This window comes from Merops nubicus, unplaced genomic scaffold (assembly GCF_000691845.1).
Source record: "Merops nubicus isolate BGI_N331 unplaced genomic scaffold, ASM69184v1 scaffold9621, whole genome shotgun sequence".
Lineage (NCBI taxonomy): Eukaryota > Metazoa > Chordata > Aves > Coraciiformes > Meropidae > Merops > Merops nubicus.
This window is the reverse complement of record NW_008590262.1, coordinates 81,648-104,107: the sequence shown is the minus strand read 5'-3', so window position 1 is coordinate 104,107 and position 22,460 is coordinate 81,648. Positions and strand designations below refer to the sequence as shown.

At 38.9% G+C, this 22,460-nt stretch overlaps 1 pseudogene across 1 annotated transcript in view; it reads right to left on the bottom strand.

The window, feature by feature from the left end:
• Positions 1-8,938: 8,938 nt before the first annotated feature.
• LOC103782119 overlaps positions 8,939-22,460 on the bottom strand; it is an 86,776-nt pseudogene continuing 73,254 nt past the window's right edge. The window contains exons 11-14 of the transcript XR_608216.1: positions 17,143-17,244; positions 13,670-13,853; positions 12,800-12,951; positions 8,939-10,717 (exon numbers count right to left, since the gene is read on the bottom strand). The product of XR_608216.1 is annotated as a neurobeachin-like (transcript). The remainder of the gene's footprint in view (positions 10,718-12,799; positions 12,952-13,669; positions 13,854-17,142; positions 17,245-22,460) is intronic.

Sequence of the window (22,460 nt, the reverse complement as noted above, 5' to 3'; positions counted from 1 at the left end):
TCTGCTGTGAGGACAGGCTGAGGGAGTTTGGGTTGTGCAGCCTGGAGAAGAGAAGGCTCCAGGGGGGCCTTATAGTGACCTCCAGTACCAGAGAGGGGCCTACAAGAGAGCAGGGGAGGGTCTATTCACAAGGGTTTGGAGTGACAGGATGAGGGGTAATGGCTTTAAACTAGAAAAGGGTAGATTTAGGTTAGACATTAGGAAAAAATTCTTCAGTATGAGGGTGATAGACCACTGGAATAGGTGGCCCAGAGAGGTGGTGGAGGCCCTGTCCCTGGCGGCATTCACGATCAAGCTAGATGAAGCTTTAAGTAGCTTGATCTAGCTGGAGATGTCCCTGCTTATGGTGGGAGGGTTGGATTAGACGACCTTTGGAGGTCACTTCCAGACCAGACATTCTATGATTCTATGATACTTTCTCATACTGCCAGCTTGAAACGGGTGTAGAACTAATAACCATGTGGGAATGAAGGAGCGGAGAGGGTGTCATTAGTGTAATTAGATTTGGCTCTGGTGTTTTGGCTCCGAACATTATTCCTGCAGCCACTGGGCGTGAGGACTGCGGGTGCCACACCTGGGCGGGGAGCAGCTGGTGCCTCTCACACGTCATCAACGTAATCAGGTAATGAGTTCAGGCACCCGCCGCCACACAGGGGTCACACCCCTATCACCACCAACCTAATCCGTGGCCCCGGGGGATGCAGGTGGAACCGAGCACCTCCCGTGGCCCTGTTGTTGTTGGCGATGTGAAAGGTGGTTCGACCTGACGCTTGAGTTAGGGAGCCTGGCGTGAGGCAGTAACCGGAATCCTCCGTGTCTCAGCCTGGAAACTGAGCAAATGTCACATCAGCCCTTGTAACATGTTTGTCAGTGTTTTCTGGACTCCCAATCTGTCTAATATGAATCTTGGTCTCATCAGATGTTTGCATATTCTAGCTTTTTTTTTGATTAAACAAGCATTAAACAAGTAAGAACTTCAAGCAGGCCATGCTCAAAAGTATGTCCCCAGTTGACAGGCCCCTTGAAGTCCTGGAAGGCTACCAGAAGGTCTCCGTGGAGCCTTCTCTTCTCCAGGCTGATGGTTTTGTTGAGATAAAATTGTTGTTAAGGAACTGGGTGGAATCTAACCGAGATTTATCAGGGTTTGATTTGAAGGTGGTAGACACCTCACCAGTTGACAGGCCCCTTGAAGTCCTGGAAGGCTACCAGAAGGTCTCCGTGGAGCCTTCTGTTCTCCAGGCTGATGATTTTGTTGAGATAAAATTGTTAAGAAATTGGGTGGAATCTAACTGAGATTTATCAGGGTTTCATTTGAAGGTGGTGGACACCTCATGAATTACTGTTGGGAAGAAGAATCGCCCTGGCCCAGGCTGCCCAAAGCAGTGATGAAGTCCCAATCCCTGGGGGTGGTTTTCAAAGCCATGGAGATGTGGTGCTGAGGGACGTGGCTTATTGGTGGCCTGGCAGCACTAGGTGAGTGGTTGGATTTGGTTATCTGAAAGGTCTCTTCCACTGAAAACAGCTCCATGGTTTGGCTCTGTAAGTAATCAGTCACTAGATTAAAAAAAAAAAAAAAACAACACAACTTTTATCATGTTGTCATGATGAGACATCTCAGAGAGACAATACATCTTCAGAAGAATAGTTCTTCTATTAGAAGACAGTTCTCTAGCAGAAGGCAATTTCTCTGTATACCTCTACGCTGTAGATTAACAGGAATTGGTGTAATCAACCACTATGTCTGAGGAGGAGAAAGTGCTTTGGTTTGACTTTAGCAACTCTTGTTTTCTGTGTTGTATCAATAAAACCCATAGAAACAAAACATGGGGTGTCAGAAGACAGAGAATGCCCTGTTTAACTGCATTGTCCCCTCAAGTTATGGTGTCACACAGAAGAAGAAGGAAGGGGACATATTCAGAAGGATGGTGTTTTGTCTTTCCAAGTAACCATTGCACGTGACAGAACCCCACTCCCCTGGAGATGGCTGAACACCTGCCTGCTGATGGGAATTAATTCCTTGTCTTGCTTTGCTTGTGTGTGAGGCTTTTGCTTTACTGATTAAACTGTCTATCACAACGCACAAGTTTTCTCACTGCTTAGTGAGTACCATCCATTTGCAAATTATCCACACCCAGAGAAAGACATTAGTGTTTCAGCTCCAGGACAAAGTGAGTCTGTTCTCCCCACTGGCTGATGGCATTTTGGTCCTCTGGAATTAGGAGGAAGATGAGGACTTGTTGTAGAAATCTCTAGCATGGGATGTTATAAGAGTCAAAGAACGAGCTGCAGGACTGTAAAGGTGGCATATCATCCTAGGAGTTCTTAGTGAAACTATCATATTGGTTTGAATGTTACAAGTAGTCACCTGTCTCTCAGTGAAGATCATAAATTAAATAATAGGGACTACTTCATTTCCACGTGCTTGAGATGAAACATTCTGATCATGTAAGATGTCTCAAGGCAGTGTGTACTGTTACTTACCTTAAAGAGTTTAAAAGGGTCTGGATGAGGTGTCTTTTGAATTATTGATTTTTGCCTTGGGGGTTTATTATAAATTGATTAAAACACCAAAATCCTTGCCAATATATTAAGAGGAAAAATGAGTAAAATTATGACAGGCCTGTCATCTTGACAGGATCCCATGGAAAATAGAGTTAATAAGGAATTTACAGATGAGTTAAATTAACAAGATAATCTCCTGTCACAATAATTTATGAAAACCAGACAGACTTGATATAGTTTTGATGAGATTACAAATGTGTTAAAAGCAATAACAATGGTTTCATGAAAGATATTTGAGTAGTATTGAATAATATTTTGATGAAGAAATAACAGTCACATCTGTGTCAGTATCTCAAAACACAATTGTTTCCAACATCCAAAATGTAGTTGTTTCTGCTGGAATCCTGCAGAAACATTGTTCCATTGGAAACCTCCTTACAAAGGCTGAAAGTAATGGGAGACACAAGAAGAGGATGTTCTGATTGTTCCATATTTGCCCAAGGGAGAATCTCATTTTTAAATTTTATCTGCTTTAAATGAATTTGTTTCTGAGTTCACAGATTTCTCACTATTTGGGATTTCAAATGTTTTATTTTGTAAAAGCCTTTCAGTGGGTCTACTTTGCAGTTTTGTTAATGCTTTGAAACATGCACAGTTTGGATTTGAGTGCTAATTTTTATGGAAAGCATACAAATTTTTGCAGCTAATTGTTGTGGCAAAGAGTGTTATTAACGAGGAGGAGGAGGGCTTTACCTGAAAATATGCCTAAAAGAAATTACTCCAAAAATCGATGTTTGAAAGGAAAACCAGTCTCCAAGGACTGGAGTTTTTATGCACTTACAAGTAGATCCATATTAAACGCTTAGAAATTGACATTTCCAGGAGTTTCAGTCCCATAATATAATTGCAAAATAAGATTTGAGTGTAATTTAAGTAGCAGCAATACAAATACAAGTGTTTTACCTTTCAAACCCTGGCTTGTGAACGGCTGCATCTGTTAACCTGGAAGGGGTCCTACACACATCCCCAGTCTATTTGAGAATTTTTAGCAAAGGTGCCTTAGATCTAAAAACTGGACTTGGGCTTCAGATCCTAGTTATGACCTGAGCCCAGGTCCTGCCAAATTCCTTGCCTAGAATTTCCACTATTTGCTTTCTTGTCCTTGGTACCATCTAACCTTGAGACGTAATGAATTCTTTGTTTTGGGCTGTTTTATGCCAGAAAATTCCCTAAGTCACAAAACGACTGAACCATAATTGAGCTGCCTTGCACACACACATGCTTCTGCTGTGAGTGGCCCTGAAAGGCACACTGGTTCCTTCCCTCCTCCTGGTAAACACATGGTGGCAAAAGGGATCCCAGAAACCTGGAGAGACTTGGGAGAGAGGGGCTGAGCAGTGGGTTGATAATATCCCTCTAGGCAACTTGTCTTGAAGAAAAGTTGAAGGCAAGCAATCTTTTTCAAGTTTTTATCCTTATGTACATTCAAAACTTATTCTTTCCCCCCTCAGTTAACAGATTGTACTTTGCAGAAAGCCATAACCCCTAAGCTCTCTAGTTGTGTATGTGTTGCCCCATCACATTCATTAGGGACTGACATGGAACTCTCCAGGTATTCCTGGCCAGTGTACTGGCCAGATCATCCATCAACAAAGAAGGATCAGCACCCCTTGGGACACTAATCCCAGCCTACACAGAATGAGGTGTCCCTGAGTACGTTATCTGTAGCCAGCTCCTGCACAGGATCCATGTTCCTTCATTACCTGTCTGGGGTTTTATGTCCCAGCTGAATCCTTCCCACCTGACATTTCTGAGTGCTGCAGTAGGTGCCTGGCTAGCAGGCTTATCTCCCACAAGATAACTTTTTACCACTGAGGGACCTATTAAGTTAGGGAATAAGCCTCTGCAATGAGGGTCTGACATTGCTATAGCAATGGTGATGGTAGCTTGTTACATCTTTCCAAGGTATCCAATTCCATGGATCTAAAGCTGGTGTCAATGAGATTCATGGAGGAATGGCCAAGAAGGAGCCCTGACCACATACCTCTTGAGGTCTATAGAGCAAGCAGAAGTTCTTTACAGTCTGAACTAATGTTCCCTCATGCAAACATGCACATAAGGCAGCACACAAGGGGAATATGAGTCTGAGCAGGACAAAAAAGCACTAAAGTCTTAAAAAGCTGAGCATCTTCCACATAAGTTATTGAAATAGTAGCAGTCAGTGATGCAAAAGCTGTAGTCTTAGGGTGTAGTGCCTAAAAAGGATAGATCAATCTTGTGCATAAACCTGTGGCTGGGAGTTATTACTGAGTCCCAAGCCCTATCTGCTGTGACTGTGTGGTATGGTTGATAGGCTGGTGATCATGGAGCCCAAGGGCTACTTGTAGGTGCCTTGGGTACATCCAACAACTTGAAGAATGAAAGGTGGAGGTTTGGGTGCTGTGCTGTGATGTGTTGTCTAACTGGCAGGCCTTTAATGGATCACCCTCTAACCAACACCCTGCAGTGTGCGTGGAGTAGGATGGGTTAGGTGCTGGTCCCAGGGAGTCTGGTGGCATGGCTAGAGGCACTCTCACTTGCTTTCAGGCCAGAGAAGGGCCTTGACCTGGGTTAATGACTAGGAGAATAATGCTCCCACATGACCACTGCTTCTGCTCAAATAGACAGCTGAAGGACAGGATACCCTTTTCATGTGATGTTTTTACCTCCTGCAGCTCACACTGAGGCAACAAGGAGCTTGGTGAAGAGAATTGTATAGGCCTTCAGGAGCATCATCTGTGTGTGTTTTATGCTGAATCTGCTTTAGTTGTCCCTGGCATTAAGGGGGAGTGAGAGTATGTGGTGGATACCAGGAGGGACACGGTTACAGGAGAGAGAAATTTCAACTTACCACCTGCTCCTTATAGCAACTGAAAACAAAGTAGGAAAAAGGGTTTATTAGATGAAAGAGAGAGGGAAGGGACACTAAAAGAATGGAGATGGGACTATCTTTTGGGGCTTATTTGGAAGAAATGGATCAAGTGTTTTGTTGTAGACAAAATCTGGCCCTCTGACTTTTTTCCAGGCCCCTGACCCCTACCCAGAGTCCTCCTGCCTTCCTACTCAAGCTACAACTTTTTTCTACTAGTATTATTTGCAAAGATACACATACAGAGACATTGGCCACATTGAACACTATTTTTTTTTCCTGTTTGATAGCTCTGTACAAACTGAGTTATCTGACCAGCCAGGGGTACTGGATATTTATGTCTAGCTGCACAGAGAGACTGAAAGACCCCTTTCAATTGTTCTGCTGCCTTTTCTGGCAGTCGCTAGTTCTGCTACACAGTGAGGGAAACTAAGTGCATCGGGCTCAGATTTGCAGAGCTATGATACTAGGATTAGCTTTGCCACAGGGCTTGGTCATAGCAGCATCCTGCCAAGACTGTCTCTCTTCAAAGCATAAACAGACAGTGGAACTTTTAAGCCAAATCCACTGATGCTGATAGCTTTTAGCTGTCTGTAATCTTCTGGCACCAGAGGAGATTTTTTTTTCCCCCTATCTAGTTTTGTGTATAAAAGCATATTCTTTGCTTGATGTTAGGAATGCTAGGCTGAAAGTAGCTTGGCATTGTGACACCCTCAGGCACATGGAGCCCTTATGTCAATCCTTTCATGAATAGAAGCACTCCAGGCTCTTAATTTTGTGCATAGGTACCCATGTTAGGTACCCAGGTCCTTCTCTGTGCAAATGGGATACAACTGAGAGAGGACTTACTTCTAACTAATGATGTGGAACTGTAGTGCTCTTTAGGCAAGATGTCACCATAGAGGGACTCATGAACAGAGTCAGCTGTTTGACAGATTTTCATCTATGTAAATCCCTCTGTAAACTAATTATATGGCTGCAGCTTATAAATTTTTCAAGAAAATAATCTTCAGACTTTTCTTGTCGCTTGTGGATTTGAAACTTAACTGTAGATGTTGCAAAACTAATTGCTGGGGTTACAGAGTCTATCAACTGCACTGCGTTGCACAGACATGTTTCCAGTGCTTCCTTCTTCAAATACCAGCTTAAGTTTTATTCCATCAATTTTTAGTGTTTTCAAGCAACACACACACACAAACACCTAAATAAAACCAGAGCACAATTAAACCCTGGGAAAATGTGAGCTTGAACCCCAGCTAGAAGTCTCAAAATGAAATATTTATATGTATTAGATGTCTTGTATCAGGAGGTGGTTCTCTTGCTGTTATCAGAAGTCAGCCCTTCACTCCCTGTGTCTGCTTCAAAAGCTTTTATCCCTGGCAGCACGAGGCTGGCTTCAAACATCCTGCTCGCTTGTCAGCAGGGCTGATGCTCTATATTCTAACAAGTATGCACCACAATTGTTCACAGGCAGCATTTTTAGCTCTACAAGCCCAACCTGTGAGACTCCATTTCAACATAATCATTGTTTATCCAACGCTTTTTGAGTACATTGAGCCTAACTAGTCTTTTCTTGAGGTAAAATACAGCAGGCTTTCTGTTATTATTACTCTTCCAGAGAAAGCAGCATCCTACCAAACAGTGGTAGGATCTGGACACAGAATAAGCCTCATAGCTGTTGCATTGTCCTCCCAGTATGGTGTTGTCTTATAGTCCAATTCTTAACCTACAACTAACTGGCAGGAACACAGCCAATAACTGCACATTGTTTTCATTGTATGCATATCTTGCACAGTTCTGTCCTTAATGCTGCACCTCTCTTAGCTGAGAGATTGGTCACATCTAACCCATTTGGTCAAAGCTGCTTCATCTTCCACAGGCAGCTCTCAGAGACTCCCTAGAGTCAGTAAGTCTCATTTCTGTGGAGAAAAAAGGCAAGTCAGCCCAGCTTCATTGTATGACAGAAATGGGGCAGCTGAAGCTTTTGCAAAGTCTTGTGACATAAACCAGAGATCTGTGGGTATTGCCTTTTTGCATTAAGAGACCCTGCAACAGATAGGTATACGCTAATGTAATTAACAAAAATCAGCAAGGGAATTTAAGTATCCTGGCACAATCATAACTGTTTTTTTTTTAAAAAAAAAAACCTGAAAAATATAAATTAAAAAGAGGTTAAAATGCAAGTGTTTTTTCACCACAAAAACTGTATCAGGCTGGTCTGTGTAACTACACCAGCCTGATAATGCGTTATCCTTGTCTTGTGCCTTCATGAAAACTTCATTTTTATAACTTAAAGCAGACATATTATTATTATTACTATTATTATGAGTCTGACTTGTTTGGGTACCCTATGAATGCAATACAGTAAGATTTTTTTTTTCTTTTTGTAACACCTGACCAATTTCTCATACAAAGGTTTTCTTGGGCACAAAATCTTCTATTTTGTGACTAAATTGTACTTCAGATAACACTGAGAGACTTCATGCAAACAACAGTATTAAGTAAGAGAATAGTAACAGTCATGTTTGGTTACACTGCACTGGTCTTTTTTTTTTTTTAGTCAATTTGTTGAATAAAATATTAAAATAGGGATGATCCTTGTGTAATAATAGAATGGAGGTTGTGACATATCAATAAATGGTTTCACATGCCACTTTTAACATACTGATCCTCTCACCTCCTCCCTCATCTCTCCTCCAGCCCCAAAACAATCAAATTATCCTATGAACTTCAGAAGCTGATTGCTCTAAGTAGATATCTGCTAAAACGTATACTTGTGTTCTAATAAGGATCTCAAATATTTGTTTTAGTTCATTTTGTTAACTGTTTAAAGAAAAAAACCTTTGAAATGGAAAGGCAATGAGCAGAACAACAAATTGAAGTGTTGGCTGTTATCCTGCTTTTTTGTCAATCAAGAGTTTTGTAGTTATGAAGAAAGTATTTTGTTGTTCATTGCTAATGAACAACAAAAAAGCTTAAAGTATACAGCTGACATTTAGATAACTCTCTGTCTCCACTTACCACATACATATTATTTGTAGGGACCTCAGCATTTCCAAAAGGCAATTTATCCCACCTGTCTTGTTCTGCTATGAAGGAACGTAGATATCTAACTTTCAATGCCCAAAATAAGATTAAATGAATTTCATCTTACCAGATATTGAGAGATACCCAAACCAGCTCTCACCAGACATTTGCTGTCTGAGAGGTCTGTTATACAAGTTTACTGCCTGTCCACAAGGATCCTAGATATCCTTTAAAGGCTTTGATTTTTCACTTCTGCTGATCAAAGTGTCTTTAGTGGCTTCTCTTCATGTACTGACAATCAAAAGAGTTGCAAAACACACTCTGTAACCTCTATTTTATATCCTGAGACCCCAGGAAATACAACCACCCAGGCATGCGTTATTTTTGGCACATACGTAGCATATAAGAGAGGATTTCTTAAAATAATTGCTTGTTCCTAATGATAATGTGAATGTTTTGATGAAAAGCTCACTGAAATGAAAAACAATCACTGAATTCTTTGCATATTTTATTTTTCTTTTTGATTTCCAACTCACACACATCTGGCATATTTTACATCTTTGCAATAAAACATGGTTACAATAGCTTAAGGAATTTATATATCCAAAATATTTCACCATGATCTCAAGATGAAATGAACTTGTCTTCCAGATGTTCAATAGTCTCCCAATTCTAAGCTACAAACTCAAGATATTGCTTACAGACGGGTGATGAATAACTTAATCATTACGTTGATCCCCATGACTTCTGAACCTTATAAATACAAACAACAATGGAGAAGGAAATTCAGTGCTAAACTTACTAATACAAGGTGGATAACAAATAAGTAATCACATCAATAAATAATGATATGTTTCTGGTGCAAAGTGCCAATACAAAGAATCCATTATCTTTTTAAATAAATGACTGCAAGTGAGTGTAAATTCTGAGAAAATTACATTCCTGTTACATGCCTCATAGCCCTACCGACACAATATGTACATCTATGACAATACAGTCACCAAATATACAAAGAAGAAACATGAATTAAAGTGTATGTACCCCTGGGTGTGTAATTTGATCAGTACAATGTGCAGAAAATTATTCCGATAGTTATAATTACAGTATTGTAAAACATGAAGTTTCTGACTCCGAGTGGCTTTGGGTGAGATTTTCAGAAGAACCAAAAATAACAACCTCAGCCACCTTTACAATGAAGCTAAGGCTGTCAAATAAACTCAGCTGCTCAGAGGAAAAATAAGGGGGAAAAAAAATCACTGTGGGCTCTCGCCCATGATTTGTATGCCAAATGTTTATAATCCAGAAGTATAGCACTTTTTCTGTATTGGGAGTCATTAAGCATTGCAAAGCATTAAACTGAACTTCTCTCTTTGTTCCTTTTCTGTCTAGTCTTTGAATTTAAAAGGGAGGAATTTAATTTCTATTGTATAAAGTATAAATATGGCAAATGATGGCTTTTTATCCAAACGCTTCATGAGCAGAACTCCACTTAAGAGGGGTAAAGTTGAGATCCAAAAAGTGAAAAACGTGTTGGTGGAAATGTCAAAACTACTGTTTGAGCCCAAATTCAACCCTTTAACACAAGCTGTACCCTTCGGCAGATCTCCAGTTTGATTTGTGTGAATGCACCTGTTCCTTCATGACATCAGGTTTAAAGTACATGCAAGTTGTAACTCCACAATAAAATTAAGAAACAGTTTTGTTCTTTATACAAGGTTTTACTTTTACAAAAGTATCCCTTTAAAGTTAAGATGTGCATCTGATGTACAAAGTATCAAACGTATTTTTTTAATCTCAGCTTGAAAAGAGGCTGGAGATGGGATGCATGTTAGGTTCAAAGCCTAAACATTGAAATAACTGGACACGAGGTTCCCCAGAATTTTCAAAAGTCTCTTGTGGCGCATCCTACTACCTTTTCTCAATAAACAAAGATATATGAAATAATTACCAAAACATCTTCTAATTCATATAATTTACATGATACAAGCTTGCTGTTCAGCAGCTGGTGTTCAGTTGTGAAAAAACACACAAAGTAAAATGGTTGCTGACTACAATGTACAGCTATTGCTGGGTGTAATGGAATGTACAACGGAGGTCAATGCAGACGTGTTTTTCCACCAGAGACTACACCTTTCATTGCAGCACTTGTGCTCTCAGCTTTACCTGGGCTTTCAGTTCTTCATTCCACTTCAGTATCTGTTCTGATGTTCATAATGCCACCGGTTAAAATCTATATTAAAAGCTACGATGCTGCCAGAAGCCATGCCAGTAATCAGAGTTCTGAAAAAGATAGAAAAAAAAAATAGTCCTGTTCATCCTCTTCACAACCTTCTCAAGCAGTGCTTTACCATGAACAGGGAAAAGAGCACACAGAAGGAGGCACACTTTGCAACACTGTCTAAAGATTAAGCTCCCACATGTGGCGTTCAGTTTGTGATGAAGACACTACATTTAGATGTTGGCATATGAGCCAAATTTCCACGTTCCCATTATGGTCAAGAGAGATCTAGAGGTCCACTCAGTTGCCTTCACACAGGCAAAAGCATCACGCCACTTGAGATGCTTTTGCATATCCTGCCTTGCCTCCAGCTGCCTCACCCTCTCACTGGATGTGTCTTCACTAGGTCCTTTGTCATATGTGCCACCTTAGATATGCACCTGAGACCTCCAAGGTATCTAAAACAGTGCTGTGGGTAGGCAATCCAATTAAGCCCTAATCAGTACTCTCGGTGAGCCTGAGACCATCTCTCTAAGATAAGCATGTGAGCTTACCTGTCCTCTAAACTTCACAGGCTGTAGCAACTAAATTGCAACAGCTATTACGGGAGCTTATTCCTGTAGCTCACATGAAGGTATCTATGCTAAAACAGCTTCATTCAGATATTTTAGAACCCAGCTGCCTAATTTTAGGCACCTCACATCACTGAAGGTGCCCCAGGGTGACTGACATGTCTATGCTGGATGGCAGCTGGGACACAGGACTTGTGGAGCCCTCTGCACTTGGGGCTGCAGCTGGGATCAGCTGGGTATCCTAGGGCCTTCCAGAGAGAATGAGATGCCTCTGCAAACACAACTGAGCTGGTACTCCTAAAAAGCTTCATATTGAAATATAGCCCCATATTTACATTGCTCTGTTGGCAATAGTTGAGGTGATTTTCCAGTTATCACATATCCTCGAATTTTAGTAGTTGAGTTTTAAAATTGGATTAGATATCTATCACTACTTCTATCAAACCATACAAAAGCCATTCTCTGCTTAATTATGTGACTAAAGCTAAGCAGGTACTTAAAGCACTTTCCACAGCTGGGGCTTCCCAGCCTAATATTGCAATATGGGATAGAGAAAATAGGCTAGCTGAAATTTTCTGCAGTATAAATAAATTTCTTTGAACAAAGCACAGTACTGTATGCATAAAGTGGCAAAGCTCCAGAAGGTCTCTTCCAGTAAGTTAGTTTCAGTTAGACTGTTTGAGACAAATATCTTGTTTCAAGTCTTCTACACTTAGATGAGTAAATTAGGCACGTATTTTGTTTATAGGTATTTTTTGTTTCTCTACAAGAACTCATTGCACATTGCATAGGAATGCTGAAAAGTGTAAGAAAAATAAACTGAAATGGATGTTATATGATTTTTCTCATACTCTATGAATTCTTTGCATGTCATGAGTTTGTTTATTAAAAAGAAATACAACACTGATGCGTGACATAAACAGTAAATCCACTCATAACCCTGCATGAATGCAACATATAGGTTTACACTATAGTCACATTACAATAGAAGACTGAAGGATCAGGTTCATATATCTTTTACATTTAGCGAGTGTACTTTAGTCCCACAGCACGAACTGCAAAAATCTAGGCTTGTACTCTGCATCTTCGTTGCTCAAAAAGGTCAGAGAAAAAGACCACACTCACTCCTGTTGGATAGATCTACTGTTGTTACATATTACAGTCTAGATGCGACCCCAGGAAATTCTAAAGCTCTACATAGCTGAAAATCAGAAATGTACCACAAACCTCTGTCATTGTTTTTAAGGCATTGGGCAATAGGCAGTAGTGAATTTCAATCCAGCCTGACCATTCGTTAAAGTTAATGTAATTTTACTCCTATTTTGCTAGCTGAGTGGCTTACGCACTTCGATGATAAAAGACCTCACCTTAATGTTAAGTACTTGTGCTATGAGACTGAAGGATTAGAAAAAATGCTGAGCCAGGTAAATCAACAAGGTAATAACTGGGGTCACGGTTTTGTACTGTATCCTGTTAACGACTGTATACCATAAATTCATACTTTAAGGTTCATGGAAATGTATAGTTTGTGCAATTTTACCTTTTAAGCACAAATACCAATGAGAAACTCACCTCTGATCATGAGACAGATCCATAGCTCTTATGCCAGCATCACAGCCAGGGTAAATATAGAGCTGCTTGAAGTCACAGGCTTGCCACACTTCCACGACACCATTGTCTCCCCCTGTCACCAGGTTCTGCCCATCGCTGCTCAGGAGGATGGCCTTCAGGAGAAAAAGACAAAACCCAAACACACAGTCAGCTTCTATGGAAATGGAACAATATTACAAAAATTTAAACAACTCATAAGCATTTCTTTTGCTCTGCCTACTTTAAATTTGAAGAAAAAGGCTCTCACTCCTCTTTCTCCACAGTCAAAAAATAAACCAACAAATTTTGGATCTCCAAATTTTAAATAAGTTAGTCATGTGGTTTTAGACATGATACACAACTGAAAAGCTCTTTAACTGAATCTGCCAAGACTTGAGTACAGCAGATAAGATTTCAGTGTTTGTCCTACAACACCCAGTGTCATCACTAACACCTAAAGCAGAGCAGCGACCTGCGTTCCTAATGCTGCTCCAAGTGTTAGTGACAGAGCAAAGCCCTGAAGGCACAAATTCATGCCTTGGCTAAGAAATGAAGAATGGAGTCATTTCAGAGCTTTTCACTTCAAAGACATAGTTCCCACCAAAATCTGATTCCAAACAAAAATTCCAGGAATTGTGTGGGATGTTAAACAATTTGTTCTTATTTATTCTGGTGAAGCTCAATTGTATTTTTCCATTTGGACATAGAGATGAGAGGATCTGTGTTTGAGTATGACTTAACCTGGAGGCAGCAATTTTACATATGTGATTTCCTTTAAACCACATGGCAAATAAATTCGATTTATTTTGATAAAGGTGACACGCACAAATGTTTGTTTGCATTTAGATTTACCCTGGTTGAATCATTGATCTCCATCTGAGCTAAGAGTTTGCCATTTTGAACCGTCCTCGTTCATAGTAGATGATGCAGTGACCTTCACTAGATACTGAAATTAAGCGAGGATACAAGCAGTTCTCTGTTCCTTCCAGGGCTCTCAGCAAATCTCCAGTAATTGTGTGTACCAGACAAGGGCCTTCTGTATATGAAAACATAATATATCATACATTTGCTGCTTATACAAACTATATACGCTGTGTAAAAAGGCAATGCATAATACACATTTATATCATATTAGTCCTGTTATAGATATAAAAAGATGCAATGTTTGCTTAAAGAATTTAAAATATGCAACAGGAGACAAAATGCAAGACCTAGTATATTAAGAAAAGAGATAAAACATGCCTAAAAGTGGTAGTTTATCACTTAAACCAGTACGATTTTTTAATGATCTATTTCTTAAAATATTCTTTCCTCTTTCCAAGCATTCAGAAGCCTCAGTCTTACTCCTTTCCTCCAACAATGGGAACTCCCTTTAGCCTGCCCATTCACGTTAAACAGATGGGACCCTATCAGTGACTAGTAGCAGCAATCCCCAAAGGGCACATAATCGTTTCACTGCATATTTGTCCTATAGACAATAGCAGTTCCTGTAGATTGTCTGCCCCCGTGACTAAGTTATATGCATAGATTTCAGTCCTGAATTGTTTTAACAATGGGAGTCAGCTGACAGCCAACAGAGCTACTATGATATCTGGACTATAAGAGATTTCAGGAGACCAGATTATAATTGCATTTACTCCAGAGAGATCTTAATATGAGATTTTAATGTCTTTTTATTACTACTGATGAAAGAAAAAAACAGATACAAAATCTACACTGCACCTTTTAAGGCAAAACTAAGCTACTTCCAATTCAAGATCGATGAGAAAAGCTCTTTTGAAAGTGAGATCTGTATTCCTACTAAGAAAAAGAGTTTCTTCAGTGATAAATGTAATGAGTCATGGTAAATACTAAATGTTTTATTTAATGAATCAGAGGATCCTGCTGGACAGTGGAGTAATATCTTCCTTATACAACTGGCTCAAGACTCTGAAAGCAAATTCTTACTGGCAGACTCGGCCAGCTCACGTTAAGCCCTTCTAACTTCTCTGAAGTTCAGTCAGCAGCTGGATTTGCCCAGGTAGAACGAGTCACAGCATCAGTGCTGTTCTCTGTGAGCCCTCTGCTACAGGTTTTTATTTGTGTTTGTATAAAGCTTTATGCAGAGACCTCAGGTGTGTCTGGATCCATTGGATTTGTCTGCAAGGGAATTTATTTTCTAAAATAGTTGAGTTTCAGCTTTGGAAATACTGAAGTGCCAGAATGTTATGAGAACTGATGCCTCCATCTTTATAATTGCCACATTACATTTTTTACAAAAGAAAAGTGTAATACCTTTATAGATGAGTGGTCATAGACATGAAAAGGTACAAAGAAATAATCTGATTCAGGATGCTACTGCAAAGATATACAGACTGACTGCTCTTTTGGGGGGGTTGTTGGATAGGAATGTCCAAACATCAATGTGACACAGAGGATTTTTCTTAGAGGAGTCCTATATGTGCTGTATCCCTGCCTCAGCAGGTTCTCCAGAACTGCACATGATATCATAGTGGCACAGCCAGCTCCTGATGCACAGGCTCTGCACACAGGAGCACATGCAGTCCTCAGGCAGGACAGCAGAGCAATGCAGCACTGCTGTGAAATGCAATCTAAGAAACTGGAAAGGGACTGGAAAGGACAGAAACTGGAAAAGAAGCTTTAAAAGAGGCATCTGCTGGAAAACAGCAATAAAAAAGGTATTTTCCTTCTGCATTCGTATATCAACTAGAGTTTGAAGAGGAAGAATACAAGAAGAGTAACTCGGGATAGATCTGGCCTTCATTTCTCTTAATCAAATAAAAGCATATTCTGGATTTCACGTAAAAGTCTTTGGTCCTCCAGTAGCCTTTGCCTCTAAAAATATATGTTACCAGAGCATCATATACTCAATAAGTGGAAAACAATAAGTGAGTACAGATTTCAGCTATTTTATTAAGTGGAAATTTGCAAGAAGGTAGCTGGAAAGGGTATACTTTTACAGCAGTAAGAGTGTATAAAGCTGCCTTAAAAGATAAGAAATAGCAGTGCTGTAAGAAAAAAAAAAAACCTTTAGGTTCAGCATCAGTGTACATTTTTTTCATAAATGTCTTGACTTCACCTGTGACTGTTATATAGTATGTCATTATGAGAGTTAATGACCCATTAGGATTTGCTGTTAAAAATGCCTTTACTCAAAAGTTTCACACTCAGCTTTGAAAATAAATGTTGAACTCCAAGGTAGTATAAAAGATGGTAAACCAGGAGCTCAGCTGTGAGCAGAAGCAGGCAGAATAAGCATCACATCCTTCTTACCCTCAGAAACAGCAAACTTTGAAAAGGAGTACAAGAATCTCCATGGGTATGAATAAAACAGGCATTGCTGGAGACAGAGAGAGCAAATAGCTGGATGTAGATGTGGGATCAGAAATTGAATAAAACAGGCATTGCTGGAGACAGATCAAATAGCTGGATGTGGATGTGGGATCAGAAATGATATAGGAATATACATAATAGAAGAAGAACCTTAAGGAAGGACAATGCTGATGTGAAGAAAGGAACTGAGAAGAGGGCAGTGGGGAAGGAAAAGTGGACATGGAGTTCTGAAAAGGCGAAGGTGGGTGCAAGTCAAATGGAACAACTGGTGAAACAGAAAATGGAAAGATGAAGCAAACACTCATTGAAGTGGGTGTTTTATTTACATTGTTTGCTAGTTATACAGAAGACTGCTGCAGGTTTGAAAAGTTACTTTGAACAGCTGTATTAACAATTGTTGGATACAACGGATTCCATAGATAAATAACAGGAATAAAGTGTGAATAGATGGCTCAAAAAGTACAGTAGGAGTTAACAACAAATCTCTAAACTCCTCATTATTTGGAAGCCACTACAAAAAAAAAACCCACTGGATGAAATGCTGTTTGCAGATCCAAAACCAAGCAAATTGATCCTGCTTCCCTTGCTGAAGGGACATAGGTCAGTCCTACAAACTGACATTCAACTAAGATCAGAGTAGAGAATTTGGAGCTGGCCCTCCCCTAAATACATGTTTCTATCAACAGGTTTCTTCAACCTGTAGATGTCATTATGAATTATTTTATAAATTTTTTATCAACTAGTCTTCTAGATCTGAGGGCAATAGTAGCACAGGCTGATGGCTGGAAGGAAAAATCAACTTAATTTGTGTCTAAAGCTTGGAAGCCCAGATAGGAAAAATGTTCACTGTAAGTTGCTACCCCAAAATTACAGCACATCTTATTAAAGGAGACTTTGGATAATTAAAGTATGTGTGGCTCAGGGAAAGACTCAGAAGTACCACCAAAAAAGGCTCTAAAAGTGTTAAGACTTAAACAAAAACCATTTCTGACCTTTAGCACCACTGATAACCAATCCCAGCTCTGCACAGACTGACACACAGACAACCTCATGGTCATGACCAGTTAGAACAGCGCGAGGAGCTGGATAGTCACCTGTTAAAAACAAACAAACAAATAAAAAACCAACAATACATAGGAAGAAAAACAAACAAAAAAAAGAAACTACAGAGGAATGCCAACCCAGACCTGTTTTATCAACACCAAAACTTTGTTGTAAATTGCCCTAAATTAGTAAGCATCAAAGAGAGGTGCAATGTGCTTAAATATTTCATACTTAGGACTATGAGCAAAATACATCCAGATATCAGGAATTTTCATAAGTACAGCTTCCCAATGCATTATTTCATGGTTCTTCTTTGGTTTAGAAATTATGGACAGTGTGCCATTTAAAATACACAAAAGACAACAATACATCACTGTTTTATGACCTGAAGATACTGAAAATGTGTATTTCAGATAAAGACACAAAGTATGGTGGTATTAAAAGCAGCTGTAATGTAAGGGTCTCCTATAGAACACATACATCTCCAGACTTCTGCTAGCAACCTGAAGAGTAGCATGAGTTGACGATGCTCCTATATTAATGATTATAATTTGTTTAATGAAACTAAGTGTAGGAAGTGAGGAGAAATAGTGCTCTACTAGGAAGATGCTACAGTTGCATAGACATTATTGATTCAGAGACACAAGGAATGCTTACAGATTAAAATTATGTCTAGAAATGGTTATGGACATACATAATTTTATATCTATCACTGTGAATATCTATGCCATTTTTATCACATTTAATTTATTAAAGAGTAGGATAGACTACTTGCTAAATGTTTAATTTTTATATTCAGGAATGAAATGTATTTTATTTTGGATTCAAACAAGTGGACATTTATGGAGTGTTTATATGATAAACAGCAACACTTCTGTTGTTTGTAACAATAACAGATGCTGACATCTTAACAGTGAAACTCCTATATGCAGTAAAGAATTTCTCAGTATTTGATGTTGCTTAGCCAGGCAAAGAAAGTTAATCAGTAAGGAAAAAATTAGCAACTTGCTAAATAACACAGATTTCATCTCGTTATATTTACTTCCTGCAAATCAAATACAGAAAATTAGGAAAATCCAAAGGACTTCAACTCTGCCAGTGTAGTTAAACAACTTAAAAGAATAAAAGAAATTACCTAGGGAACTACAGATGAATTACTGTAACATTAATCCCATGCATAATAACAAAATGGTTAATCCTCAGTTCTGTCAATAAAGAATTGGAAGCAAAAATCTCATTAATGCCAGTCACCATGCTGTGCTGGAATGGGAGTCTTGTCAAGCAAGCTTCTTATGCGTTTTTGACAGGATGACAGGTATAGTTGATAAAGATGGCTATGTTAAAATGGTCTCCATGTATATTTTTCAAGATACGTGTCTTCATAATACAGCGTTTTGATTTAAACCTGTTCTATATGGAATTGTGGACAACACTGATGGCACAGAAGCTGATCTATGACAACTCTAAATTTTTTATCCATAGAAAGATATCTACTATGAGCCTCATATTAGGATATTGGAAATCAGGGTGTTTGATTAGGAGATGGGAATTCATTCTTGACTGAATACTAAGCAATAATATCTACAGGATAATATAAAATATTTGCTGGTAAGATATGCTTGTATATAAAAGTGATACAATGATTCATGGGCAACTGTATAAAGGAGAGAGAAAGTCATTATTATAACATCGTCTGCATTGTCTAGTTAAATAAAGAGGTAGTAAAATGTGGTTTATTTATTTAATTTATCTTGAATGCAGTCAGGTGGAAGGTTGATGTTCCTGGACAAGCTCAATTCTGCTCACTGGAGAGGAGACTCTGTTCTGGGAGGCAGTGAGACACAGAAGGATTTATGGAGCCAGAAAGGAAAACTCCCTCAACATTAACTTTCAATGCAATACCCCAGAATAACATCTGAGTCCAGAACTACCTTGCCACTGTAGACCAGAAAGATTAAATTCTTGTGCCTACATTTACAGAAACGAGCTTAAAGGAAGGTCACACAACTGATATAGAGAATAAGACAGGAGGCTGTATGGTGTTTAAAGTGTTTTCTCTCTTCACTGCACAGGCAGCAAAGCCGTGATGGCCACTGTAGCAGGGAGTCACAGATGTAGAAGATGTCCATTAGCACAGAAATTTATCTTGCAGCTAATGGCACGGTGAGGTCCAATAGGTGAATGGCTGTGCACATTTCAAACCTGCAATAAAGTGTAGTTTTCTAACTGGAAAAAGTTAAACATGAAAAGAAATTTAAAAGGGAGCTACCTGAGTAGCTAAGCAATATTGCATGGATTTCTGAAAGAAATGCCTTATCTTGGAGAGACTTTTGTAGGTCAATGAATTCAGTCTTTTTTACTGCGGACACTCACATCACATAAACCTGTTAATAAATTTATGATATAGCTATCTGAGTATGTGACTTGGAAAGATATTCCAGGTCTTTCCTACTCTAAAGGAGAGAAATATTTTCAGTCTGAATGTATTCCTGTCTATCTCGTATTTTGTCGTGTCAGCACCACCCTTTAGCTTCAGGTCTTCTCCATCTCTTGTGCTTTCCTTACTTACATAAAGCAGCCCTCTTGGTCTTTCCATTTGACTGTATTAAACAAACCAAACTGTAATAAACTCCTTTGAAGTGACAGCCTTGTCATTTTTTAGTCATTGTAGCAGCCCATTTCTATGCCTTGTCTAGCTCCAAGTCAATTCTTAAAATTTGTGTAGCCAGAACTCTACATAACAATACTGCTTGAAGAATTGGCATGAATGTACAGTATTTCTTGCCAAACCCAAATGTCTTCTGTCATCAAAATTTTAATAAGAATTCCATGTATTAGTAAAATTAGTCTTTCTGAACCAACTGAAAATTACTAACCATGGATTTATGGACTTCAGTTTTGGTCCAGATAATACAAAGTGGGTCAAATCTACCTTATTATGGCATCGTACACACACTTTAACACTTTCCTATCTCTAATGAAAACTGTTACCCCTATAAATCTTAGTTTCCTGATGTTCAGTCTAGCCTGAAAGAGGAGAATTTTTCTGGTCTAGAAACTGAAGATGTGAATTGAAAACTAGTCTTTCTTGCTAAGGAAGGATCGATACTGGAAGAAGCAGAAAGATGCTTTGTGTATCATCAAAGATTAGTGATATTTTGACATCTAGATTATTACAATTTCACCATCAATGTTGCTGTTGAGAATCCCATTTCTTTTTGAGGTTTTGTTTTCTCTAAGTACATAACAGAAAAGTGAAAAAAAAAAAAATGCAGTTCAAGTACAGTCAGAATTTTCCACATTTTTTTTTCCTTTCTCTATTTCTTCCTAGGGGAAAAAAAAAAAATAAAAAGGAATTGTGCTCAAGGGTCATCTTGGCTTAAGCTCTGAGCTCTGAGTACAGGAGTGTACACAGTAGTGCCAGCAGACTGCTAGAGTGAATGACTGAAATGATTAGATGCTTCAAAATTTTTTCAGGGAAAAGAAACAATTTCCTAGGAAAACACAATAATGTCACGAAACTGTAAAATGTCAGAACATGAAAAATGAGCATGTTTATTTGAGTTCTTGATTTATGGAGGAAAATGTTTGTAAGAAACAACTGCCCTGAAACATAGATCTCGGAATCCTGTTTTTCATTAAATACAAATTAATAACGGAATATCATTATGAAGAGTAACAGTGCAATAGTAATTGAAAATGCAATTTTCCCCTAGGGCTCAAAGAAAAAATTATTCAGTGATACTTTCTACAGGACAAGCTGTGGCATGGGGAAGAGAACCTCAGTCATATTACATTTTATTGCTAAGGACAGAAGTTGTGAACTCCAGGGATCATTCAAAATCTAGCAAAATATTCTGTCACTGTCACATCACCACTGATAGATGCAGCCAGAGGTCAAAAGCTGCAGCTCTGAGGGAATTGCAGGTGAAAATATCCTACCTATGAACTGAGATACCATCACTGTAAACTCCCTGTAATTTCCCCAAAGGAGCACCTTTGAACTGAATTACTAGAGGGCAGACAAAAAAAAAAAAAATAATCTGCATTGTACTTCCAACCAAGTAAGATTTTCTGCAAAGTGTAACATAAAATACATCTTCCCTTTCTGAAAAATATTATGCTTAATACTATTGTAAAGTTCTTCTGGAACAAATGGTGCTCTCGTATGGTAAGGGGGAAAAAAAGAAGAAAAGGAAGAGAACAGACAGTGTTACTCTTTCTTTTCCTATTGTCCTTTTACAGGAATTATGTACAGACTGCTATGGGGACACATCTAGGAATCTTCTGCATAAAGAAACATGAGAGCACAAAGCAAATTCCAGTTTCCCTTTCATCTCTGACTCTGATAGAAGCAAGTACAAGGCTATAGCTGAATTATTTGTTGAAACTCATTTACTTTATCATTTACTTTACTATTAACACTTTTGAGGCGACTTGTCAGAAAAAAAGAATCTTAGAAAATACTGTGGCTTTCATGGAAGTGAAAATATAATAGTTGTCTTGAATTTTTACTGTCAGAAAAAAAGCATCCTGGAGCTTGATGAAAAGATAACACTACGACCAATAAACAGGAATATCCCAAAATATGAAATAGCCAATAACAGTGTCCACCAACATGAGGGAGCAATGGTTGTAAAAGAAAGATTGCTGACAGAAAAATATTCATATATTCAAAATATTCTCCCCTCTGGCAGAACTGGTTTATTTGCTGAGGAATGTGAGCAGCATATCTACAAACAATTCACCCAGGTGAGTGGACTTTTAGATACCTAGCACCTATCCAGACCCACAAGGGGAAAATATAGTGGAGGAGAGTAAGGATTTGCAGATTCTCTTCCTACTTCTACTGAATTGCTTTGGGAACTTTTGCAAATTGCTGAACCACCCTGCAAAGGTGGTTCACTGACATCTGTTGATAAAGAGCTGGATATAACTGTATTAGGTCAGATGTGTTATTGGCTCATTGACTTGTGCATAGCAGTCTTAGGAGGCATATGTCTCTGGCTACCAAAGCAGACACAGTGCCAGTAAACATTACACACTAGTTTTCAAAGAGCAGTGCTAACATACCATATTTTAAAAATACCTAAATGAATACAAATGTACAGGTACAGTAATAACTCTCCAAACACAGTAAGCAGATTGCATGTAGGCCAATGTGCTTGTGCAGGACCTTCAGATGGCCATCCAGTCTACTTGGTCCAGACCACACTGGTGACTGTTTTTAAACTGCTGGCCTTTGAAGGTTAAACCAGGGCATGTT